The sequence below is a fragment of the Cherax quadricarinatus genome, chromosome 22, assembly GCF_038502225.1.
Source record: "Cherax quadricarinatus isolate ZL_2023a chromosome 22, ASM3850222v1, whole genome shotgun sequence".
NCBI classification, from domain to species: domain Eukaryota; kingdom Metazoa; phylum Arthropoda; class Malacostraca; order Decapoda; family Parastacidae; genus Cherax; species Cherax quadricarinatus.
The window spans coordinates 20,492,641-20,508,476 of record NC_091313.1 but is presented as its reverse complement, the minus strand read 5'-3'; the positions used below and the strand labels follow the sequence as shown (position 1 = coordinate 20,508,476).

Genomic DNA, 15,836 nt, shown 5'->3' with positions numbered 1-15,836 from the left:
TCAGACCCACAAGCGCAAGCCAGTCAGGTCCAACTCACACCCACTCATGTACCTGTCTAACCTATTTTTAAAACTACACAACGTTTTAGCTTCAATAACTGTACTCGGGAGTTTGTTCCACTCGTCCACAACTCTATTACCAAACCAGTGCTTTCCTATATGCTTTCTGAACCTAATTTTTTCCAGCTTGAATCCATTGCTGCGAGTTCTGTCTTGGTTAAATACTTTTAGCACGTTATTTACTTTCCCTATATTTATTCATGTTTTCCATTTATATACTTCAATCATATTCCCTCTAAATCTACGCCTTTCTAGAGAGTGAAGATTCAGGGGCCCTCAAGTCTGTCCTCGTAGGAAAGATTTCTGATACATTGGATCAATTTTGTCATCCTCAACTGGACGTTTTCTAGTGCACATATATCCAGTCTGTAATACGGTGACCAGAGGCCTGGAGGTTACCTAACCAAAGATATATTGAACTGAAACAACCTGAGGAGTCCTGTTGTTTACACTTGATATGAAGCAGAGGATTCTTTTCGCTTAATTGCGAACACTTATGCACTATTGTCTTGGTTTGCTGCTAAACAGAACTAAATCTTTTTCGCAATCAGTAATATTTAGATCTGTATTATTTAGGTTATATGTGTTCAAGTTATTTTTCTTTCCAACGCTTAGATATTTGCAACAACAACTGCCACTTCTCCGACCACTGCATCAGTCTATTCAAATTTTCCTATAGTGCTCTAATGTCCTCGTCAGAATGAGTTCGACGGCCTATTTTGGTTTTATCTGGAAACTTGCCTATGTCGCTATTTATTCCCTCATTTATATCGTTTATGTAAATTGTGAACAACAAAGGGCCCAACACTGACCCCTGTGGAACACTGCTCATGATGCTTCCCCATTCTGATTTCTCCCCATTTATGCAAACTCTTTGCTACCTATTTGTCAATCATGCCTCCCTCCAGGAAAAAAATTCTCCTATTCTGTGTGCCTTAATTTTCCTCAGTGGCCTCTGATGCGGGACTCTATCAATAACCTTACTGAAGTCCATACACAATATCATATTCATTACCATGAGCTACCTCCTCAAATACCTTAGCGAAAAAAAATTAGCAAATTTGTAAGACATGAACACCCTTTTGTAACACCGTGCTGAGATTCATTAATCATTTTATGCCATTCAAGATGGCTACGAATTGCCTCGGCAATTATTGATTCCATAAATTTTCCCACTATGGAGGTTAGGCTTATTGGTCTGTAGTTTGAAGCTAAGGACCTGCCATCTGCTTTGTAGACACGTATTACATTTGCCATTTTCTACTTATCTGGCACTATGCCAGTTTGTAGAGATATTTTCAAAAGATTAGCTAAAGGTTTGCTAAGTTCCTCTTTACATTCCTTTAACACCCTTGTGAACAGTTCATCAGGACCTGGGAATTTGTTAGGTTTTAATTTATCTATTTGTCTGAAAACCATATTATTAGTGACCCTAATCGTGCATAGTTTATTTTCGTCCTGTTCTCTGTGACTTAAGTTCCAGCTGTGCCCCCGAGTACCTGTTTCCCGCCTCTGTGTGCGTAGGTTCCACCTCGATCACCAATATCTCTGATCCCTCAGGGACGCCTTTGCTTCCTCGTGAACGCCCCTGCTACCCCAAGGATACTCTTGATTCCCCAGGGATGCCCCGGGGAATCAAGGGTATCCTTGATTCTACGAGGAATCTATTATTATGCTTCCCTGGGACGCCCCTGCTCCCCCAAGGACACCCCCAGCTCCCTGAGGGACACCCTTGCTCCTTCAGAGACACCCCTTCTCCCCCAGTGACACCCTTACTCCCCCAGCGACACTCCTGCTCCCTCAGGGACGCCCCAGCTTTCCTAGGGACGCTCCTGTTCCCTCAGGGACGCCCCAGCTTTCCTAGGGACGCTCATGCTCCCTCAGGGACGCCCCAGCTTTCCTAGGGACGCTCCTGCTCCCTCAGTGACGCCTCAGTTTTCCTAGGGACGCTCCTGCTCCCTCAGGGACGCCTCTGACAAGTCTCGGGGCGTTGGTTCAGCAAAGTGATGGGAAGTAGAGGCGGGAAGTGCGACCACGTGGTTGTTCTGGTCACTCTCCCTCCCTCCCTTCCTCCCTCCCTGTCTCCCTCTCGGTACCCTCCTCCTCAACACCCGCCTCCTCCTCTTTCTCCTCTCCTCTTCACCCCTAAGCAATCACCCCCCTCCCCTCCTGCCACTGTTGTTGGGGGAGAGCTTTGGAATGGGAGGCATTGGTTTGGGTTGGTGGAGGGGGGGAGGGGGATGGTGTGGAGGGAATGGGATGTGGGAGGAAGGAGAGCCAGGATTTGGATGGGGGGGAGGGAGTGAGGAATAGGTGATGGAGGGAAGTTTAAGAGGGAGATATGGGAGGTAGATAGGGAGAAGAGGGCATGTGATAAATGGATGGAGGGAGGGACGGAGGGAGAGGGAAGGAAAGATGGACGGAAGGGAGGGAGGAGGGGAGGAAGGGAGGGAGGAAAGGAAGGCATGCAGGAAGGAAGGAAGGAAGGAAGGAAGGAAGGAAGGAAGGAAGGAAGGAAGGAATGCAGGAAGGAAGTAAGGAAGGTAGGAAGGAAGGAAGGAAGGGAGGCAGGAAGGAAGGAAGGAAGGAAGGAAGGAAGGCAGGGAAGAAGGAAGGAAGGAAGGAAGGAGGGATGGATGAGGGAGGGAGAGGAGACAGAGAGAGAGAGAGAGAGAGAGCGAGAGAGAGAGAGAGAGAGAGAGAGAGAGAGAGAGAGAGAGAGAGAGAGAGAGAGAGATCGCAGGGAATAAAGAATGTTAAATAATGTGATAGATGAGGAGAAAGTGAATGATGAAAAATAGCAGAAGTGAACATGAGAAAGAGATAAATTGACTAGTTAATGGTCCAAGTTGCTCCTGTTAGAGGCAGGTCACTCCTGCAGGAGGCAGGTCACTCCTGCGAGAGGCAGGTCACTCCTGCGAGAGGCAGGTCACTCCTGCGAGAGGCAGGTCACTCCTGCGAGAGGCAGGTCACTCCTGCGAGAGGCAGGTCACTCCTGCAGGAGGCAGGTCACTCCTGCGAGAGGCAGGTCACTCCTGCGAGAGGCAAGTCACTCCTGCTAGAGGCAGGTCACTCCTGCGAGAGGCAGGTCACTCCTGCGAGAGGCAGGTCACTCCTGCGAGAGGCAGGTCACTCCTGCGAGAGGCAGGTCACTCCTGCGAGAGGCAAGTCACTCCTGCTAGAGGCAGGTCACTCCTGCGAGAGGCAGGTCACTCCTGCGAGAGGCAGGTCACTCCTGCGAGAGGCAAGTCACTCCTGCTAGAGGCAGGTCACTCCTCCGAGAGGCAGGTCACTCCTGCGAGAGGCAGGTCACTCCTCCGAGAAGCAGGTCACTCTTCCGAGAGGCAGGTCACTCCTCCGAGAGGCAGGTCACTCCTGCAGGAGGCAGATCACTCCTGCGAGAGGCAGATCACTCCTGCGAGAGGCAGATCACTCCTCCGAGAGGCAGGTCATTCCTGCAGGAGGCAGGTCACTCCTGCGAGAGGCAGATCACTCCTGCAGGAGGCAGGTCACTCCTGCGAGAGGCAGATCACTCCTGCGAGAGGCAGATCACTCCTCCGAGAGGCAGGTCACTCCTGCAGGAGGCAGGTCACTCCTGCAGGAGGCAGGTCACTCCTGCGAGAGGCAGGTCACTCCTGCAGGAGGCAGGCCACTCCTGCGAGAGGCAGGTCACTCCTCCGATAGGTAGGTCACTCCTGCAGGAGGCAGGTCACTCCTGCTAGAGGCAGGTCACTCCTGCGAGAGGCAGATCACTCCTCCGAGAGGCAGGTCACTCCTGCAGGAGGCAGGTCACTCCTGCAGGAGGCAGGTCACTCCTGCTAGAGGCAGGTCACTCCTGCAGGAGGCAGGTCACTCCTGCGAGAGGCAGGTCACTCCTGCGAGAGGCAGGTCACTCCTGCAGGAGACAGGTCACTCCTGCGAGAGGCAGGTCACTCCTGCTAGAGGCAGGTCACTACTGCGAGAGGCAGGTCACTCCTGCGAGAGGCAGGTCACTCCTGCTAGAGGCAGGTCACTCCTGCTAGAGGCAGGTCACTCCTGCTAGAGGCAGGTCACTCCTGCGAGAGGCAGGTCACTCCTGAGAGAGGCAGGTCACTCCTGCGAGAGGCAGGTCACTCCTGCGAGAATCAGGTCACTCCTGCATGAGGCAGGTCACTCCTGAGAGAGGCAGGTCACTCCTGCGAGAGGCAGGTCACTCCTGCGAGAGGCAGGTCACTCCTGCGAGAGGCAGGTCACTCCTCCGAGGCAGGTCACTCCTGCGAGAGGCAGGTCACTCCTGCGAGAGGCAGATCACTCCTGCAGAAGGCAGGTCACTCCTGCTAGAGGCAGGTCACTCCTGCGAGAGGCAGGTCACTCCTGCTAGAGGCAGGTCACTCCTGCGAGAGGCAGGTCACTCCTGCTAGAGGCAGGTCACTCCTACGAGAGGCAGGTCACTCCTACGAGAGGCAGGTCACTCCTGCGAGAGGCGGGTCGCTCCTGCAGGAGGCAGGTCACTCCTGCAGGAGGCAGGTCACTCCTGCTAGAGGCAGGTCACTCCTGCAGGAGGCAGGTCACTCCTGCGAGAGGCAGGTCACTTCTGCAGGAGGCAGGTTACTCCTGCGAGAGGCAGGTCACTCCTGCGAGAGGCAGGTCGCTCCTGCGAGAGGCAGGTCACTCCTGCTAGAGGCAGGTCACTCCTGCGAGAGGCAGGTCACTCCTGCGAGAGGCAGGACGCTCCTGCGAGAGGCAGGTCGCTCGTGCGAGAGGCAGGTCACTCCTGCTAGAGGCAGGTCACTCCTGCGAGAGGCAGGTCACTCCTGCTAGAGGCAGGTCACTCCTGCTAGAGGCAGGTCACTCCTGCGAGAGGCAGGTCACTCCTGCTAGAGGCAGGTCACTCCTCCGAGAGGCAGGTCACTCCTGCTAGAGGCAGGTCACTCCTGCTAGAGGCAGGTCACTCCTGCGAGAGGCAGGTCACTCCTCCGAGAGGCAGGTCACTCCTGCGAGAGGCAGGTCACTCCTGCGAGAGGCAGATCACTCCTGCAGAAGGCAGGTCACTCCTGCTAGAGGCAGGTCACTCCTGCGAAAGGCAGGTCACTCCTGCGAGAGGCAGGTCGCTCCTGCAGGAGGCAGGTCACTCCTGCAGGAGGCAGGTCACTCCTGCTAGAGGCAGGTCACTCCTGCAGGAGGCAGGTAACTCCTGCGAGAGGCAGGTCACTTCTGCAGGAGACAGGTCAATCCTGCGAGAGGCAGGTCGCTCCTGCGAGAGGCAGGTCACTCCTGCTAGAGGCAGGTCACTCCTGCAAGAGGCAGGTCACTCCTGCTAGAGGCAGGTCACTCCTGCTAGAGGCAGGTCACTCCTGCTAGAGGCAGGTCACTCCTGCGAGAGGCAGGTCATTCCTGCGAGAGGCAGGTCACTCCTGCGAGAGGCAGGTCACTCCTGAGAGAGGCAGGTCACTCCTGCGAGAGACTGGTCACTCCTGCGAGAGGCAGGTCACTCCTGCTAGAGGCAGGTCACTTCTGCTAGAGGCAGGTCACTCCTGCTAGAGGCAGGTCACTCCTGCGAGAGGCAGGTCACTCCTGCGAGAGGCAGGTCACTCCTGCGAGGCAGGTCACTCCTGCAGGAGGCAGGTCACTCCTGAGAGAGGCAGGTCACTCCTGCGAGAGGCAGGTCACTCCTGAGAGAATCAGGTCACTCCTGCATGAGGCAGGTCACTCCTGAGAGAGGCAGGTCACTCCTGCGAGAGGCAGGTCACTCCTGCGAGAGGCAGATCACTCCTGCAGAAGGCAGGTCACTCCTGCTAGAGGCAGGTCACTCCTGCGAAAGGCAGGTCACTCCTGCGAGAGGCAGGTCGCTCCTGCAGGAGGCAGGTCACTCCTGCAGGAGGCAGGTCACTCCTGCTAGAGGCAGGTCACTCCTGCAGGAGGCAGGTCACTCCTGCGAGACGCAGGTCACTTCTGCAGGAGACAGGTCAATCCTGCGAGAGGCAGGTCGCTCCTGCGAGAGGCAGGTCACTCCTGCTAGAGGCAGGTCACTCCTGCGAGAGGCAGGTCACTCCTGCTAGAGGCAGGTCACTCCTGCTAGAGGCAGGTCACTCCTGCTAGAGGCAGGTCACTCCTGCGATAGGCAGGTCATTCCTGCGAGAGGCAGGTCACTCCTGCGAGAGGCAGGTCACTCCTGAGAGAGGCAGGTCACTCCTGAGAGCTGGTCACTCCTGCGAGAGGCAGGTCACTCCTGCTAGAGGCAGGTCACTCCTGCTAGAGGCAGGTCACTCCTGCTAGAGGCCGGTCACTCCTGCGAGAGGCAGGTCACTCCTGCGAGGCAGGTCACTCCTGCAGGAGAGGTCAGAGTCACTCCTGCGAGAGGCAGGTCACTCCTGCTAGAGGCAGGTCACTCCTGCTAGAGAGGCAGCTAGTCACTCCTGCGAGAGGCAGGTCACTCCTGCGAGAGGCAGGTCACTCCTGCGAGAGGCAGGTCACTCCTGCGAGAATCAGGTCACTCCTGCATGAGGCAGGTCACTCCTGAGAGAGGCAGGTCACTCCTGCGAGAGGCAGGTCACTCCTGCGAGAGGCAGGTCACTCCTCCGAGGCAGGTCAATCCTGCGAGAGGCAGGTCACTCCTGCGAGAGGCAGATCACTCCTGCAGAAGGCAGGTCACTCCTGCTAGAGGCAGGTCACTCCTGCGAGAGGCAGGTCACTCCTGCTAGAGGCAGGTCACTCCTGCGAGAGGCAGGTCACTCCTGCTAGAGGCAGGTCACTCCTACGAGAGGCAGGTCACTCCTACGAGAGGCAGGTCACTCCTGCGAGAGGCGGGTCGCTCCTGCAGGAGGCAGGTCACTCCTGCAGGAGGCAGGTCACTCCTGCTAGAGGCAGGTCACTCCTGCAGGAGGCAGGTCACTCCTGCGAGAGGCAGGTCACTTCTGCAGGAGGCAGGTTACTCCTGCGAGAGGCAGGTCACTCCTGCGAGAGGCAGGTCGCTCCTGCGAGAGGCAGGTCACTCCTGCTAGAGGCAGGTCACTCCTGCGAGAGGCAGGTCACTCCTGCGAGAGGCAGGACGCTCCTGCGAGAGGCAGGTCGCTCGTGCGAGAGGCAGGTCACTCCTGCTAGAGGCAGGTCACTCCTGCGAGAGGCAGGTCACTCCTGCTAGAGGCAGGTCACTCCTGCTAGAGGCAGGTCACTCCTGCGAGAGGCAGGTCACTCCTGCTAGAGGCAGGTCACTCCTCCGAGAGGCAGGTCACTCCTGCTAGAGGCAGGTCACTCCTGCTAGAGGCAGGTCACTCCTGCGAGAGGCAGGTCACTCCTCCGAGAGGCAGGTCACTCCTGCGAGAGGCAGGTCACTCCTGCGAGAGGCAGATCACTCCTGCAGAAGGCAGGTCACTCCTGCTAGAGGCAGGTCACTCCTGCGAAAGGCAGGTCACTCCTGCGAGAGGCAGGTCGCTCCTGCAGGAGGCAGGTCACTCCTGCAGGAGGCAGGTCACTCCTGCTAGAGGCAGGTCACTCCTGCAGGAGGCAGGTAACTCCTGCGAGAGGCAGGTCACTTCTGCAGGAGACAGGTCAATCCTGCGAGAGGCAGGTCGCTCCTGCGAGAGGCAGGTCACTCCTGCTAGAGGCAGGTCACTCCTGCAAGAGGCAGGTCACTCCTGCTAGAGGCAGGTCACTCCTGCTAGAGGCAGGTCACTCCTGCTAGAGGCAGGTCACTCCTGCGAGAGGCAGGTCATTCCTGCGAGAGGCAGGTCACTCCTGCGAGAGGCAGGTCACTCCTGAGAGAGGCAGGTCACTCCTGCGAGAGACTGGTCACTCCTGCGAGAGGCAGGTCACTCCTGCTAGAGGCAGGTCACTCCTGCTAGAGGCAGGTCACTCCTGCTAGAGGCAGGTCACTCCTGCGAGAGGCAGGTCACTCCTGCGAGAGGCAGGTCACTCCTGCGAGGCAGGTCACTCCTGCAGGAGGCAGGTCACTCCTGAGAGAGGCAGGTCACTCCTGCGAGAGGCAGGTCACTCCTGCGAGAATCAGGTCACTCCTGCATGAGGCAGGTCACTCCTGAGAGAGGCAGGTCACTCCTGCGAGAGGCAGGTCACTCCTGCGAGAGGCAGATCACTCCTGCAGAAGGCAGGTCACTCCTGCTAGAGGCAGGTCACTCCTGCGAAAGGCAGGTCACTCCTGCGAGAGGCAGGTCGCTCCTGCAGGAGGCAGGTCACTCCTGCAGGAGGCAGGTCACTCCTGCTAGAGGCAGGTCACTCCTGCAGGAGGCAGGTCACTCCTGCGAGAGGCAGGTCACTTCTGCAGGAGACAGGTCAATCCTGCGAGAGGCAGGTCGCTCCTGCGAGAGGCAGGTCACTCCTGCTAGAGGCAGGTCACTCCTGCGAGAGGCAGGTCACTCCTGCTAGAGGCAGGTCACTCCTGCAGGAGGCAGGTCACTCCTGCAGGAGGCAGGTCACTCCTGCGAGAGGCAGGTCACTTCTGCAGGAGACAGGTCAATCCTGCGAGAGGCAGGTCGCTCCTGCGAGAGGCAGGTCACTCCTGCTAGAGGCAGGTCACTCCTGCGAGAGGCAGGTCACTCCTGCTAGAGGCAGGTCACTCCTGCGAGAGGCAGGTCACTCCTGCGAGAGGCAGGTCACTCCTGCGAGGCAGGTCACTCCTGCAGGAGGCAGGTCACTACTGAGAGAGGCAGGTCACTCCTGCGAGAGGCAGGTCACTCCTGCGAGAATCAGGTCACTCCTGCATGAGGCAGGTCACTCCTGAGAGAGGCAGGTCACTCCTGCGAGAGGCAGGTCACTCCTGCGAGAGGCAGATCACTCCTGCAGAAGGCAGGTCACTCCTGCTAGAGGCAGGTCACTCCTGCAAGAGGCAGGTCACTCCTGCGAGAGGCAGGTCACTCCTGCGAGAGGCTGGTCACTCCTCCGAGAGGCAGGTCACTCCTGCGAGAGGCTGGTCACTCCTCCGAGAGGCAGGTCACTCCTCCGAGAGGCAGGTCACTCCTGCAGGAGGCAGGTCACTCCTGCGAGAGGCAGATCACTCCTGCGAGAGGCAGGTCACTCCTCCGAGAGGAAGATCACTCCTCCGAGAGGCAGGTCACTCCTGCAGGAGGCAGGTCACTCCTGCGAGAGGCAGATCACTCCTGCGAGAGGCAGATCACTCCTCCGAGAGGCAGGTCACTCCTGCAGGAGGCAGGTCACTCCTGCGAGAGGCAGATCACTCCTGCGAGAGGCAGATCACTCCTCCGAGAGGCAGGTCACTCCTGCAGGAGGCAGGTCACTCCTGCGAGAGGCAGATCACTCCTGCGAAAGGCAGATTACTCCTGCGAGAGGCAGATCACTCCTCCGAGAGGCAGGTCACTCCTGTGGGAGGCAGGTCACTCCTGCAAGAGGCAGGTCGCTCCTGCTAGAGGCAGGTCACTCCTGCGAGAGGCAGGTCACTCCTGCGAGAGGCGGGTCGCTCCTGCAGGAGGCAGGTCACTCCTGCAGGAGGCAGGTCACTCCTGCTAGGGGCAGGTTACTCTTGCTAGGGGCAGGTTACTCCTGCAGGAGGCAGGTCACTCCTGCGAGAGGCAGGTCACTTCTGCAGGAGACAGGTCACTCCTGCGAGAGGCACGTCGCTCCTGTGAGAGGCAGGTCACTCCTGCTAGAGGCAGGTCACTCCTGCGAGAGGCAGGTCACTCCTGCTAGAGGCAGGTCACTCCTGCTAGAGGCAGATCACTCCTTCTAGAGGCAGGTCACTCCTGCGAGAGGCAGGTCACTCCTGCGAGAGGCAGGTCACTCCTGCGAGAGGCTGGTCACTCCTCCGAGAGGCAGGTCACTCCTGCGAGAGGCTGGTCACTCCTCCGAGAGGCAGGTCACTCCTCCGAGAGGCAGATCACTCCTGCGAGAGGCAGATTACTCCTGCGAGAGGCAGATCACTCCTCCGAGAGGCAGGTCACTCCTGTGGGAGGCAGGTCACTCCTGCAAGAGGCAGGTCGCTCCTGCTAGAGGCAGGTCACTCCTGCCTCTCGCAGCTACTGTATCACTATGATATGGTCTTGGATGCATTGGAAGGAAAATAGAATGTAGATGTAATATGCACAGACTTTGCAAAAGCCTTTGACAAGTGCGATCATGGTGTAATAGCACAGAAAATACGTGCTAAAGGAATAACTGGCAAAGTGGGGAGATGGATCTTCAACTTCCTAACCAATCGAACACAAAGAGTAGTGGTCAACAGATTTAAATCAGAAGCTGCCATTGTGAAAAACTTTGTTCCACAAGGCACAGTACTCTCCCCCATCCTGTTCCTCATCCTCATATCAGATATAGACAGAGATGTAACCCACAGCACCGGGTCATCCCTTGCAGACGATACTAGGATCTGCATGAGACTGTCATCTATTGAGGACAGGGTTAACCTCCAAGAAGATATAAACCAAGTTTTCCAGTGGGCAACGGAAAACAATATGATGTTCAATGAAGACAAATTACAACTACTCCGTCATGGAAAACTGGAGGAGATAATAACTAGAACAGAGTATACTACAAACTCTTGAGGGCAGCCTCTGGAACTCTGCCTGATCAGCTCGGCTGCTCCGGCACCGACTGTAAGTATCTGTCCAGCTCCCTCTTAAAGGCAGCCAGGGGTCTATTGGTAATTCCCTTTATGGTTGGTGGGAGGCTGTTGAACAGTCTTGGGCCCCGGACACTTATTGTGTTTTCTCTTAGTGCACCAATGGCGCCTCTACTTCTCATTGGCGATATTTTGCAATGAAGGATATTCTAGGTGGTCACTGCCTCCGCGGTCTCAGACCAGGCCTCCTGGTCGCTACCTGAAGGATATTCTAGGTGGTCACTGCCCCCGCGGTCTCAGACCAGGCCTCCTGGTCGCTACCTGAAGGATATCTAGGGGGTCACTGCCCCCGCGGTCTCAGACCAGGCCTCCTGGTCGCTACCTGAAGGATATTCTAGGGGGTCACTGCCCCCGCGGTCTCAGACCAGGCCTCCTGGTCGCTACCTGAAGGATATTCTAGGGGTCACTGTCCCCGCGGTCTCAGACCAGGCCTCCTGGTCGCTACCTGAAGGATATTTTAGGGGGTCACTGCCTCTGCCTGGAGGCCTGAAAATAAGGTATCAGGATATTATATGCTCCAGACGTACTCTGTAATATCTGAGGTACAAACTCTACAGTGGGTCTGGTCACGGACAGTGCCGCGGGGGCGTTGACCCCCGTATCCCCCTCCAAGTAACCCTTTCAGGCAGGTTTACACATCTCTCATGTTAAAAGGATTTAACGAAATGTTTATTATCAAAGTCATGGTGAAACGTGAAGCCCAATGAATTTAAACCACACTGACCTTTTTTATTTTGGGTGGTTGAGTTTGGTTAAAGTGGCAGAGTAAAGCAGCTGACACTCAACCATATTACACAGTTGTTAACAACAAGTGTTCAAAATATCTTAATATCTTGCATATATTTATTTTTGAAAGTTAAGGAATCAAAGCCAGTACGAAAATAGAGGTAAAACAATTTTTCAGCAAGCACAGCAGGCGGCCAGTCCTCGAGTACCTTGTGTTATAAAGTTGGTAGAATTACCGACAATATGTAAAGTAAAAGGACACAAGTGCAACTAATGTGACATTTATTGTGGCAACGTTTCGCTCTCCAGGAGCTTTATCAAGCCATTACCGTAATGGCTTGATAAAGCTCCTGGAGAGCGAAACGTTGCCACAATAAATGTCACATTAGTTGCACTTGTGTCCTTTTACTTTACACCTTGTGTTATACAAGGAACGGAAAGGAATACGTCATCAGTACTACAGTGAGTCTTAGAGCACGACATTTTTTTTAAGAAAGGAGCCAAAGAATATCTGATGAATGAAACTTCAGTAAGAGAGGATAATGAGTGTATATTAATTTTTCGATTTTGTGTGTTCATTTTTTTGTTTCGACTGAATTTATTAATATTGTTGATGGTATACCTGGAGGGTGTTCCTGGGGTCAACGCTCCCGCGGCCCGGTCCATGACCATACCTCGTCGTGGATCAGGGCCTGATCAACCAGGATGTTACTGCTGGTCACACATAAACTGACTTATGAACCACAGCCTGGCTGGTCAGGTACTGACTTTAGGTGCCTGTCCAGCTCCCTCTTGAAGACAGCCAGAGGTTTATTGATAATCCCTCTTGTGTATGCTGGGAGGCAGTTGAACAGTCTTGGGCCCCTGGCACTTATTGTGTTGTCTCTTAGCGTACTCATGGCACCCCTGCTTTTCATTGGTGGAATGTTGCATCAGCTACCGAGACTTTTGCTTTCATAGGGAGCGATTTCCGTGTGTAGATTTGGAACCAACCCCTCTAAGATTTTCAAAGTGTATATTATCAGGTATCTTTCTCGCCTGCGTTCCAAGGCGTACATGTCAAAGGACTTCAACTGTTCCGAGTAATTTAGGTGCTTTATTGTACTTATATGTGCAGTGAAGGTTCTTTGTATATTCTCTGGGTCTGTAATTTCGCCTGCCTTGAAAGGGGCCGATTGATGTCAATATAATAATAAATTGATGTCGATATAATAATAATAAGAGCATGTCACTTTATAATACAAGGATCCTAACAGAAGTAACTTATATTGATTTATTAGGTTATCCTGGGTTAAATTTTCTGCATAAAACTATTGTATAACTTTAATTTATGTATGAGGCATAAATAAAAATTTTAGAGAGAGAGAGAGAGAGAGAGAGAGAGAGAGAGAGAGAGAGAGAGAGGAGGCTGTTACAGGGATCTCATAGGGAGGGGATGAGGAGGGAGAGACAGGAGGGGATTGATCAGGGCGGGTGTTCCTCATGGGGAGAAGGGATTGTTTGGGAGGAACTGGAGGGAGGGAGGGATTAGAAGGAGCGGTGGGAAGAAGGGAGGGATGATAGGGAGATATTGGAGGGGCGGGAGAGGTGGGAGGTGTGGCGGAAGGCTCGCCATTTTGCGGGTGGCGAGCGGTGTTGAGGGCAGTATGGTCGGCAGCTTGGTGGAGAGTGGAGGTGTTGCATCATGCTCAGTATCTCTCTGGCACACCCCATGCAACACATCCCCTGCGGGACTCCTGCCCACACACACCAGGAACTGCTAGTGTTAACTTCGTGCCCCGGGCACCGCCAGGTGATACTGTGCTAGTGGCGGTGGTAGGAGTGTGGCCACCAAGGCCCCCACCACATTAAATATCATAGGTTTGACAATTCGATAAGTGCGTGAGTGAGGCGATGTTAGGACACGGTCGACACTCCCTCATTCTGCAACAACTCTCTCTACGCAAGTCTCTTAAGAAGCGTCGTACCTCCTATAACAACCAGGAAATACATTGAAAACGTAAGTATTCTATGTTTTTCATTTCATATATGGATAATCTTGAGGAGGGATCTGCCCTGTCAGCGGTGGCACGAGTGGGTGTAAACTATCGATTTTTTTTTTGTAGAAATTTAGATTAAAATTAGAGTAGAGAAACTCTCGAAACTCTTTAAAGGTATGAAGGAACTATTCACGAAAAAAGGCAGGATTCGAAGCGATACCAAGACAGTCCTATAACTAGCATGCCAGTGTTCTTACCATTGTACCATGCTGACTTGCATGACAGGGATAAGAACACTAGTCTGCTAGTTTTACAACTGGCTTGTCATGGGTTCGAGTCCTGTCCGTTCTAGGTTAGGTTAGGTCAGATTCGTCAGGAAACAGGGCAGGGTTTCCCGACGCTGGTCTTGGGCATGACACGACACTAGAGCTTTTGGGCATCTGACAGGCCTTCCACTGGCTTGCTGGTCCATTCACTTTAGAAATTAGTAATTCGACCATTTATCAAGTTTACACTCGTGTCATAATGATCTCGCAAGTATGATGAAGCTGGCTGAAGTTTATATTAACTCAGCCAGACTTCAGATACTGCTGGAATTAAGTGTTGACAGGCGAGATATGACGAGAGAGATGCTGTGATATGACTAGACATGTCAGGTTGTGCTTGGAAGGGAGATACTGTGACATGACAAGTGATGGTAGGACATGTGAAACTGTGACGTGACATGAAACTGGGGCATAACAGGTGAAGATGTGACATAACAAGACATAGACAGATGTCATCCAGAGCACTGTGTCATCCTTTGCAGACGATACTAGGATCTGCATGAGACTGTCATCTATTGACGACGAGGTTAACCTCCAAGAAGATATAAACCAAATTTTCCAGTGGGCAACGGAAAACAATATGATGCTCAATGAAGACAAATTCCAACTACTCCGTTTTGGAAAACTGGAGGTAATAACGAAATGAGTATTCTACAAACTCTGGTCATACAATAGAGCGGAAAAATAATGTGAAGGACCTGGGAGTGGTAATGTCTGAGGATCATACTTTCAAGGATCACAATAGTGTAACGATCATAACTGCAAAGAAAATGATAGGATGGATAATGAGAACGTTCAACACAAGAGATGCCAAGCCAATGATGATCCTTTTCAAATCACTTGTTCTCTCTAGGCTGGAATATTGCTGAACAGTAACATGTCCGTTTAGAGCAGTTATTGCACGTCTAGAGAGTGTACAGAGAACCTTTACTGATCATATAAGTTCTCTCAAACACCTCAACTACTGGGAACGCTTGGAAGCACTTGACTTGTACTCGCTAATCTACACTTAGAAAATCCTAGAAAGAATGGTCCCGAATCTGCACACAGAAATCACTCCCTACGAAAGTAAAAGACTGGGTAGGCGCTGTAAAATACCCCCAGTGAAAAGTAGGGGCGCCATGGTACACTAAGAGAAAACACCATAAGTGTCCGGGGCCCAAGACTGTTCAAAAGCCTCTCACCAGGCATAAGGGAAATTACCAATAGGCCCCTGGCTGCCTTCAAGAGGGAGCTGGACATATACCTAAAGTTGGTGCCGGATCAGCCGGGCTGTGGTTCGTACGTTGGACCACGTGCGGCCAGCAGTAACAGCCTGGTTGATCAGGCCCTGATCCACCGGGAGGCCTGGTCGTGGACCGGGCCGCGGGGGCGTTGATCCCCGGAATACCCTCCAGGTAGGACGTGACAAGTGATACCGGAAGATGAAAAGTGAAGCTGTGACGACAGATGAGGCTATGGCATGACTAATGAGGCTGTGACATGACTAGTGAGGCTATGACATGCTCGGTGAGGCTGTGACATGACTGGTGAGGCTGATATGACAGGTGAGGTTGACATGACAGGTGAGTTTGACATGACATGTGAAGATGACATTGCAGGCGATTTTGACATGTCAGATGAGTTTGACATGAAGGGTGAGGGTGTGATATGAATGGTAATGCTGTAACATGGCAGGTGAGTGTGGCATGAGAGGTGAGGCTACAAGGTTCACTCAGTGCTGGCAGTGTCCTCAATATCCAAGGTATGTACAAAACTCACCAAGTTGTGTTTACAGCGGTCGAGACTGCTCCTGGACCCGACTCTTAACTTACTAGTTCCTAGCCTACCTGGAGTCTACCTGGAGGGCATTCCGGGGATCAACACCCCCGCGGCCCGGTCCACGACCAGGCCTCCCGGTGGATCAGGGCCTGATTAACGAGACTGTTACTGCTGGTCGTACGCAATCCAACGTACGAACCACAGCCCGGTTGATCCGGCACTGACTTTAAGTATCTGTCCAGCTCTCTTTTGAAGGCAGCCAGGGGTTTATTGGTAATTCCCCTTATGCTTGGTGGGAGGCTGCTGAACAGTCTTGGGCCCCGGACACTTATGGTGTTTTCTCTTAGTGTACCAGTGACGCCTCTACTTTTCACCGGGGATATGTTGCATCGCCTGCCCAGTCTTTTGCTTTCGTATGGA

At 53.7% G+C, this 15,836-nt stretch overlaps 1 long non-coding RNA gene across 2 annotated transcripts in view; it reads left to right on the top strand.

Annotated features, from left to right (window-relative positions):
- Positions 1–12,982: 12,982 nt before the first annotated feature.
- Positions 12,983–15,836, top strand: part of LOC138853099 (uncharacterized) — a 75,193-nt gene continuing 72,339 nt past the window's right edge. For both annotated transcript variants that reach the window (XR_011392335.1, XR_011392334.1), the window contains exon 1: positions 12,983–13,349. This is a non-coding gene — a long non-coding RNA (uncharacterized lncRNA). The remainder of the gene's footprint in view (positions 13,350–15,836) is intronic.